The sequence below is a fragment of the Danio aesculapii genome, chromosome 4, assembly GCF_903798145.1.
Source record: "Danio aesculapii chromosome 4, fDanAes4.1, whole genome shotgun sequence".
Classification (NCBI taxonomy): Eukaryota; Metazoa; Chordata; class Actinopteri; order Cypriniformes; family Danionidae; genus Danio; species Danio aesculapii.
Window position 1 is genome coordinate 29,849,185 of NC_079438.1, and position 11,025 is coordinate 29,860,209.

Sequence of the window (11,025 nt, forward strand, 5' to 3'; positions counted from 1 at the left end):
CATAATGTTGTCAAACAAAGTGGCTATTATTAAGTGCACTGGTCATTCTCAAGGAACTGACTTAATATCAAAAGGGAATATAGCAGCAGACTTGGCGGCAAAACGTGCCTTAGACTACCTACAGGGTCAGTTTGTGGTCACATCTGAGCCAGACGTGACATCCCTCCTACCAGAATTCTCAAGAGAATTCTTATCTAAGCAGCAAGACATGGCTGCTCCTGAAGAAAAGTCTGTGTGGATAAACAAAGGGGCAATCAGACACGAGGATGGCCTTTGGACAGCACCGGATGGTAGAGCTTTGCTCCTAACGTCACTAGTCCCAAGCGTGTTGAAAGATGCCCACACACATGCACACTGTGGTGATAAGCAAATGACACGAGCATTGCAATCATGGTGGCATCCTTTATGCCACACCTAATTTCTGGGTACATAAAGACATGTGACATCTGTCAGATGCACAATGTCAAACCAACTATGAAACCATCTCAGGGATCGTTCCCATTGGCAAATGGCCCTGGAGATGAAGTTATAATTGATTTCACTGACATGATTGAAAAGGTAAATGGTAAACGATACATGCTTGTTAAGATTGATGCATATACTGGATGGCCAGAGGCCTTCCCGGTGGGCAAGGAAGACAGCACTGCTGTCATTAAATGTCTGATAAACAATTACATCCAACGTCATGGTTTTCCGAGCCGGGTAAGATCTGACAACGGCTCACACTTTAAAAATGAACATTTGGCTGATGTAGAAAATGCATTGGGTTTAGTACACCATTTCGGGGCAGTCTATCACCCACAGTCAAGGTTGAGCGGTTGAATCGGTTGAATCTAACATTGAAAAACAAATTGGCTAAAATCTGTGCACAGACTAAATTGACATGGTTAGCTGCTCTTCCACAGGCTTTGATGTCAGTAAGGAGCTCTGTGAGTAGGGCAACAGGATACACGCCGTTCGAACTGTTGACTGGTCGCCAATTTCCTGGCCCACTGACCACACTACAATTGGAACCAGTACAACCGTTATCACACAAAATTTACTATGACAAATTGACTGCTCTAATTGAATCTTTTGACAAAATGTTACCAACTGATTTTAGGGGACACGAATATCCAGCACCCCTACCTGACCAAACTTGGGACTGGGTGATATTGAGAATCTACAGGTGTAAATGGAAAGAGCCTCGCTGGTCTGCTCAAATTAAGTAATGTCCAGCGGACCCACAGTCCAGATAATTAAACGACACCAGAGTGGACCTTGCTTTGCAGGTCCAAGAGAGGGAGTATACCACAGGAGATACAGGAGGGACTGAGGGTACCAGAAAAGGAGGTGACACACAAACACATACACACAGAAAAATTTTCATCCATCACAAAGTAACCTACAAACTTTGCAGGTGGACCACAAAACTAGGGACTTATTCACAGCCCTAAACGAGAAGCTGTAGCCCATTGTGTCAGTGCAGACTGTGTATTTGGAGCGGGCATAGCGGAAAAATTCAGAGAAAGATATGGGGTTGACAAGGTAAAGGCCCAGAGGAAAACGAAAGGTGACTGTGCTTTAACTCACGAGGCAGACAGAATAGTTTTCCACCTGATCACAAAAACACTTGCTAGAGACCTACCCACATATGAGGATTTTGAGAGCAGTCTAATCTGCATGAGAACGTGGTGTGACAAATTACACATCACCAGATTGTCAATACCCCGGCTGGGGTGTGGTTTGGACAAGTTGGAATTCTATAGAGTTCTCCACATTATTGAAAAGACGTTTAAAGGCCAGAATATAACTATTTCAGTTTATACGTTAGAATACGTTTACTGTGCTTGCTATTTTTATTGTAGCTTTGATATTGATTATATATTATTTGCTGTTAACACAATAACACTGTGAAAAATAAGATAAAGGGAGGATCAGAATTGAATAATAAGGAAAACCAGCATCAATAAAACATGAGGGTCAAGTTGTGGGAAAACTGGAAACTACTGGGGATAGTGGGGATATTAACACTGATAATAGTGGGGACAATTCTAGGAGTAGGAAAAAGTCACAACAGGAATGAAACCTCAACTGTAAAACCAACCAGAGTAAAAAGATCCCTAGGGAAAGAAAAGAGGTGTTCCAAGTAAAGGGAGGGAGGGAGCATCTAAAAGGGAGAGACAGCATCTTACACATTTGATCTATGTCAGGTAATTGACTGTGGGGGACACAATAGTTCGTGGCGAGGATATGACATATATGTTTGTTTTGATCAGACTATGAATGCATGGTGTAACACAATGGGTAAGGCAGATAATAGGTGGTGTAGAGGGTGGGATCAAGTAGTGGGGTACACAGGGAAATGGACGCCAAACCCAACATGGTTAGGGAATTTTAAAAACGAGTGGAGAAAACTGAAAATACAAAGGGATTATAGTCCTACCCAGAACCCTATTACTATGTCAATAGGGGAGTGGACAGGATACCCCCTAGATGAGACCCATTATGCTGGAAAAAACAATCCGCCTAAGTTTCTCCATATACTATTAGGAGTTGAGATATCAGGAACTGACCCCCTGGGAATCATAGAAGTTGAGTTTTTAGATAAGGTCAATGTAATAGATAGAAGCAAGACAACAACTATAGGACCCCAATCAGAAATCATAGTTGAGAAATTAGAGGTCGAAGGGTTGTGATAGAAATGGATTATACCAAATTAACCCCAGAAGATATACTAGAGAAAGCATATTAACCTTTGTGGTGCAAACAGATTATCAACAATGCAGGGGATATAATAGGACCTTGGGCGCGGGGAGGACTATATTATTATTGTGGAGGGAAAAGATTGTTTGTAAGAATAAAAGGGAAAACTACAGAAGGTATATGTGCAATGGTCAGGTTAGCTGCACTAGTCACAATGATTGGACATAAACACCAAATTACAGCCACGAGACGAAGGAGAAGCTTTGATCTAACTACTAATTGTCGAACCTATATAGACTAAATAGGAGTCCGAGAGGAGTCCTTGATGAATACAAACTAGTAGACCAAATTGCCGCCGGGTTCGAGAATATCCCAATAATTTCAGCCCTATTCCCGGTCACCCCAAGTAAAATGTGGATAGAATAAATTATGTGCACTATAATGTGATGAGATTGGCAAATCTGACACAAGATGCCGTAGAAGGATTATCAGAACAATTGGCTCCAACCTCATTAATGGCAATACAAAATAGAATAGCACTAGACATGCTATTGGCGGAAAAGGGGTGCCATGTTCCAAGATTTTGCTGCACTTTTATTACCAATAATACCGCACAGACGGATCAGTAATGAGGGCTTTAGAATGGTTAAAACCCCTTTCCAAAACAATGGCAGAACACTCTTTTTGATGATTGGCTGACCGGTGTGTTTGGAAAATATAAAACCATGTTTACATCAATTTTGATCTCTATAGCTACCTTTGTGGCCATAATAGTGACCTGTGGATAGTGTAGCATGCCGTGTATCAGAACATTGTGTAACAGGGTGATAATTGCAGCAATTGAAAAGAAAGATGGAGCTCCACCCCCTTACACAATGCCTCTGCTGATATCTCCAGGAAATAATGATGAGGAGGAAGAGGAATATGACTTATAAATATTGTTTTTTCCCAATAACTGTGCTTCTTTGCAGATGCTGATACATCACAAGCTATGTGTTTTTTAGATATTGATGTTTGAGAAATTTGCTGTTTGAAAATGTGTTAAGATTTAAATTTTGATTATTGAAATGTTTGTAGTTTAGATAATTTCAGTGTGATTGACTCAGCTGACATGTTGTGGTTGCCCAAACATAAAATAGGGAATCGACTGGGTGCCTTTCCCCACAGGGGTTTTCGGCCCAGTCCAGCCTGAGCACACTGGTTTGTAGGGAATGTTATTTTTTTTATTATTATTACATTTTAAGTACTTTTCTTTCTAGTAGTCTGATATGATGTGTCAGGTGAACATGTGGTGGCTGCCCATAAGCTAACTAGGGGGCCGCTTGGGTGTCTTTCCTCACAGAGGTTTTCGACCCAAGCTCATCTGGACATATTGGACCAAGAATTCTGAGATTTTTTAAGTGTTTATTAAAGTGGTGTGGCCTCTTTTCAGAGGCCAAGAGAGGGATTGAAGGATAGCATTTTTTTATTGTTAGATTTTGCTAAACATTTACTAATAAATGCAAACATAAAGGGTTTCTTCTTTTAAAGGGTTAACTGATAATGTGTGTACAAGAAAGAGGAACCCAACTTCCTGCTACTGGAGGCCTGCTGCTAAGGGAGTGTGTGAGAGACAGTATAAAAGCCTGAATACAGGAAGCTCATTTGCCATTATATCCCTTCTGCGCAGAACATGTATTCTCTAACTTCTTGCATTCAAAATAAAACTTCTTAATTTTCAACTCAGATCTCCGTCAATTTTTGAACATGCAATGGACCATTTGAGTCCTACAACACACACACACACACACACACATATATATATATATATACAAATACATATATATATATATATATATATATATATATATATATATATATATATATATATATATATATATATATATATATATATACATAAACTATTATTTTTCATTTCATGTGTTAAGTTTTTAGTTAAAATTCTCCACAGAAATTGCAAAAACAATGTCAGCAGATTCTGTCTGGACCTAATTTTGAGGTAAAATCGGAAAGAAAAGAGAGACTGGTGTGTAAATTGAAAAGAATCACTTATGGATTCAAGCAGTCAGGCAGGAACTGGAACAAAATGTTGATTACTTGTGTGAAGACTTGTGTGTATGGCTTTTGTGCTTATTTAAACATATTCAAGGGCATGGACAGATGGGTAGCATTTTGATTATCTGCAGTGGGCCGCTCTGGCTGAATTGTAATTTTTGTGTGAACTACCCCCTTATATGCTTCTGTAAGTAAAGGTAAAGTTATATATTATATTACAGATATTATTTGAAAAAATAAACCTTAGATAGGAAGTTGTGAAAATAGGAAGGAAGAGGTCATGATTACGAGGAGGAGATTTGGACTCATATTAATAGGAAGTGATGTGTTTTAGACATGCAAGTGGATTAAAAATGTTTTTCAAAATTGTCTTAAAAATGCTTAAAGTTTATAAATACTGAATGCCTGTGTGTGTGTGTGTGTGTGCGTGTGTGTGTGTGTGTGTGTGTGTGTGTGTGTGTGTGTGTGTGTGCGAGAGAGCAGATATAGTGGAAAGGGGAAAACGAGGGGAAAATTTTATCAATAAGTCATGAATAAAAGTAAGTGGCAAAAAGCTTTAAAAAAGACTTTTATTTTGGCGTGGCGGTATGATGTCATAAGGCTGCGCCGCTCCTCCACGGTGATTCCATGCTTTGATTCAACTGAAGAAAGGTTTGTTTTAAAACTTTTACACATATATAAACCGATTGATTAAAGTTTCAGGTTTTTTCATCCTTTGCTAAATTATGTACCTGTTGTTGAAAATAATATTTTAACCCTTTTTACAACGTAGTATTATTTTACTCACAGTAATGAGGACTATTGTTTGAGCAGAAATGTGTGTAATAAGTGTTTTAATGAAGGTTTAATTTATTAAATAGTATAATGTCATTCCATTCTAAGTATACATCACTATATATATAAGAAATGGAGTACTAGTTTTAATCAGCTCATTTGTGGCTATTGTTTTTTCCTTTAACTTACCTGATTTATTTTTGTTAATTACTCTCATATAAAGAAACTGTTGAAGCAATTGTTGAAGAGAAGTTATTTTGTTTCTGTTCATTAATTTATTCATTACATTTTTTTAAATTGTTTTGTTCATTTTAAACAGGATAAAGTGTCCAAACGCAGAGAAAAACTGCTGAAGCGACTGATCTCCACACTGTTATAAAGATGGCGTTTATTAAAGAGGAGAGTGAAGATGTGAAGAGTGAAGAAACATTCAGAGTCAAACAGGAAGATCTGCAGGAACAAACAGGTTGGTTTTCATTCTCAAAGACCAACTCAGTCATTTGATCCTCATTCAGATATATTTTAATAATAAGAATACTAAATTAAATCCATCTTGCAGCCCTGAGTAGGCTGCCTAGTTCTCCTAAATGCACAAAAGCACTCATTGAAAGACAGGAATGAGTTTCTTTCGTCACTTGTTCTCGTGTCTTTTGTCATTCATTTTATGTATGATTAGTCTCCCATTTCTCTACCTTCTTAAGGTTATTGCTTTTCTTATTCTTCTACTGTTTGTAAAGCATCCTTAAGCACTGGCGCTATATAAAATAAATAAAAACAATAAATTAAAAAAGTTTAACTGAGCTAAGGATATTTGACCTACAGTATTCTCATAGAAGATATCTGCTATTACAGTGATGTTGGCTTGGTACTTTCCATTTGCATATGTCACGTTGATCACAATTCCCTTTTTTATCAACTTCTCTATGGGTTTAAACTTGTTTCTAGTAGTTGTTACTAGTTCTCACAGATAGTATCTGAGTTAGAATTACATCATTATTATAATAACTAGTTACCAGGACTTTTGTGTTTAAACAGGGTTTCTGTGGGGTCTTAAAATGTCTTAAATTCCCAAATCTAAATTTTAGGCCTTAAAGTCTTTTAACTTTTAAAACATTTGTTTATTTTTTTTTTATTGATTTTTTTCAAAGAAAGTTTGTGTTTGGAAAAGTGTTTGGATTCAAGTAAAGCTTGCTTGTTTTTACATAATATTTAAAATCTTTTGCTAAGAAATATCTAAAATATTGTAATTTTTTATTATTCATTTATTATTGTATTATTAAATGTATTAAATCATAACATTTTTTTTATAGAGCAGATAAAAATCTTTTCCATCTGGGGCATTTGAAAAATTCCCTTTATGAGTCTAAAATTTCATTCATAATTGTCTTGAAAATGTCATAAAAATATTGCATTTTACTTGGTGAAACCTGAAGAAACCTGGGTTAAAGAATGTCAGAAAATGTGGAGGCCCCCAATTTTAAATATGCTGAATGAAATTGACACTAAAGTAATTAATATTAAACATTGTACAGTATTCTAAACTATATGATGTTGCTGAGGGACGATGTGAAATAAAACAAACAAGTTATAGTGGAACAATAACGTTTAGCATTGCACTGACTACAACTGGCCAACAAACTAGTCTAAAATGATTTTTGCTGCTTAAGAAATGGATTACAGCATGCTGATGATATGCAAACATTTGAGTGTAAAGTTCGTCAGTATTGACCATATTCTTCACATACCAGCAGGCGCCGTCATTAGAATCTTTTTGCCTGAAATTTTTTTTTTAAGAATTAATTTTTGGATCGTAAATACAGTGTTATGCTGCTTAGGCATGAGACGATAACAGTTTATAAGGTATACCACAGTTTGGAAAAGTCAAGCTTTTAAAACCTTGTATATCTAAGGTTTTGTTTTTACGTTTGAAGTTTTTTTAGGACAGTATCTCCAGCAGAAAAAATATCCAAAGATGCCATTTTAAATAGTAAAGAAATCTGTGTTTCTGAAACAAATGAAGACAGCAGAAGTCAATGATTCATTTGAATGATTTAACCTGATCACCATGCCTAATGCTGCTTGATGTTGCAAAGTCAAATTTTCATTTTTTTTTTTCTTTGTAAGTATAGTCATGTACACACTTGTTTTGTAGAACAAGTAGTGTGACCGTTTTCTGCCGTTTATAACTCCTGGTCATTTCTCCAGTTGTCAACTGAATTGGAAGTGCTAAAACAATAGCATATGAGATCAGGTCACCATGACATGACAGACAATTGTCGCTGTTTGTCATTGTACTCTGGTTATTCTGAGATCTGATGCTGAGTATTCTTAGGGCTTTTCACACTTCAAATGTTTAACCCTGGGTCATTCTAACCCTCTATAAAACAGAATCCTGGGTTATCTGTAATCACGTTCCACACTGCTCATGCTATACCTGGTGTTCATTAACAGACAGTCCACATTTGCAAACCCCTGGTTAACATTATTATTTTTATATTTATGTTGTTACTGTCCCTCATTGGACAAACAGCAGGTCACCTTTTTAAATGGCATTTCTGCATCTTATAAGGTATATAACATGTCGTCATGTTGGTCTTCAGCTAAGCATCAGGACATGCACAAAGGCAGGAAAACAAAGACAAAAGTACAACTGAATGAAAACAAGTAGCAAAGTATGTCATCTTGCCATCTCCTCATCACTCCAGTTTACAGCAAACGTGGCATTAAGCATTTGCATAAGTTCATTCATTCATTTTCCTTTGGCTTAGTCCCTTTATTCCTCAGGGGTCACCACAGCGGAATAAACCACCAACTTATTCAGCATATGTTTTAAACCACAGATGCCCTTCCAGCTGCAACCCAGTACTGGGAAACATTTGCATAATTTATATACAATAATGCAAACTCACAAATACAAGCATGACTCATGCGTACTTGCTGTGAACATGCAGGATCTGTCTCAATCAGGCCTTTTAAGCAAGTTACAAATGTTTAAATCCAGTGGAAGATACAAATGAGGGACACAACACGAGTAATCTAGAGCGAGTGCATTTGATCATTTGCATTTAAAGCCACAGGCACAAAAAGAGCTTGGTTTTTCTCTGACCCCCAAAATTAAATCTTCTGCAAGGTACAGTACAGACCAAAAGTTTGGACACACTTTCTCATTCAAAGAGTTTTCTTTATTTTCATGAAAAAAGCAGCTAAGTAAAGAAAAAGCGAGTAGCCATCATTAATTACTTTAAAGAGCCCATATTATACATGAAATAGGGTCATATTTAGGTTGTAAGGGTCTCCAACAACAGTCTAATATGCATGCAAGGTCATAAAACACTTTTATGGTCTTATAATCTGCATTTATTTTTACCTAATTATCCCAACGACTCCCATATGAATCAATCAGCGATTCATTTGTTCCCAACCCCCTCCTCAGCGCGAAGCTAATCTGCGCTGATTGGACCGATGACAGCCTGCTGCGATTGGTCGACAGTGACAGGCTTCAGCACGAGACAGAGTGAAATGCCCAGCTGGTAATCAACTATATAAAAGTAGTCACAGTGCACACGCGCTTCATAGTGTAAGGCTTTTTTCACACACACACACACACACACACACAACCCTCCTCAGAAGAACTGGGGAGATCGACGCGAGTCTCCTAGCCTCTCTCTCTCTCTCACACACACACACAACGCTCCTCAGAAGAACTAGGGAAAGCGATGCGTATCTCTCTCTCTCTCTCTCTCACACACACACACACAACGCTCCTCAGAAAAACTAGGGAAAGCGACGCGAGTCTCTCTCTCTCTCTCTCTCTCTCTCACACACACACACAACGCTCCTCAGAAAAACTAGGGAAAGCGACGCGAGTCTCTCTCTCTCTCTCTCTCTCTCTCTCTCTTTCTCTCTCTCTCTCACACACTCACACAACGCTCCTCAGAAAAACTAGGGAAAGCGACGCGAGTCTCTCTCTCTCTCTCTCTCTCTCTCTCTCTCTCACACACACACAACGCTCCTCAGAAAAACTAGGGAAAGCGACGCGAGTCTCTCTCTCTCACACACACAACGCTCCTCAGAAGAACTAGGGAAAGCGACGCGAGTCTCCTGTCTCCTAGCTTACGATCACCATAGCAACGACAAACGGCAGTGGAACGCGAGCTCACAAAAGCCTTTAACGTTAAATCCGTAAACAAAGCGGCACGCGTCGCGTTTTTAACGTGGCTTACATGTGATAAGAGAATATAAAGAGTAACCGCGTGTACTGTACCAGGTTAACAAGTAACAAAACACAATAAATACATAATTTGCAAGTTAAACGAGGCAACAATTTTAATCGCACTTACTTACACTAGTGAATAAACCTCAACCACTGACTCTTCACAGTTCACAACTCATCTTTGGGTAGAGACTGTCAATATTATCCATCTGAGCACAGCGTGACTTCATTCGACCGGCGGCGTCTGTGTGTGTGTGTCTAGTGTTTTTTTCTGTGTTAGTGGGCGGGGCCGCAGGTTTCAAATCTCCCTGGTTTGCGCGCGTAACTACTGGCGAGGCTTGTGTTTCCTGGCTGCGTCATCGCGAAACACCTAATGACTCGTTATCAAGGCGACTCGTTTGAAGCACTATGAGTCGACTCTTTTATAGATGAATCAATAGTTTTAAACACTGTACACTTACAGATTTAAGCCTTAGCTGGATATTTCACTTCACTTAGAGCTGTGTTACACACTACATGGAAGGGCATTTTCAAAAACCCATAATATGGGCTCTTTAAATCCAGTGGAAGATACAAATGAGGGAACACAACATGAGTAATCTAGAGCGAGTGCATTTGATCATTTGCATTTAAAGCCACAGGCACAAAAAGAGCTTTGTTTTTCTCTGACCCCCAAAATGAAATATTCTGCAAGGTACAGTACAGACCAAAAGTTGGGACACATCTTCTCATTCAAAGAGTTTTTCTTTATTTTCATGACTATGAAAATTGTAGATTCACACTGAAGGCATCAAAACTATGAGTTAACACATGTGGAAATATATGTGTAACAAAATATGTCATGTTCTAGGTTCTTTAAAGTAGCCACCTTTTGCTTTAATTACTGCTTTGCACACTCTTTCTATTCACGCCTAGGCAATCTATTGATGAGCTTCAAGAGGTAGTCACCTGAAATGGTTTTCATTTCACATGTGTGCCCTGTCAGGTTTAATTAGTGATATTTCTTGCCTTCTAAATGAGTTTGGAACCATCAGTTGTGTTGTGCAGAAGTCAGGTGGATACACGGCTGATAGTCCCACTTAACAGACTGTTAAAATTTGTATTATGACAAGAAAAGAGTGGCCATCATAACTTTAAGAAATGAAAATCAGTCAGTCCGAAAAATTGGGAAAACTTAGAAAGTGTCCCCAAGTGCAGTCACAAAAACCATCAAGCGCTACAAAGAAACTGGCTCACATGCAGAACGCCCCAGGTCGGAAGACCAAGAGTCACCTCTGCTGCGGAGGATAAGTTCATCC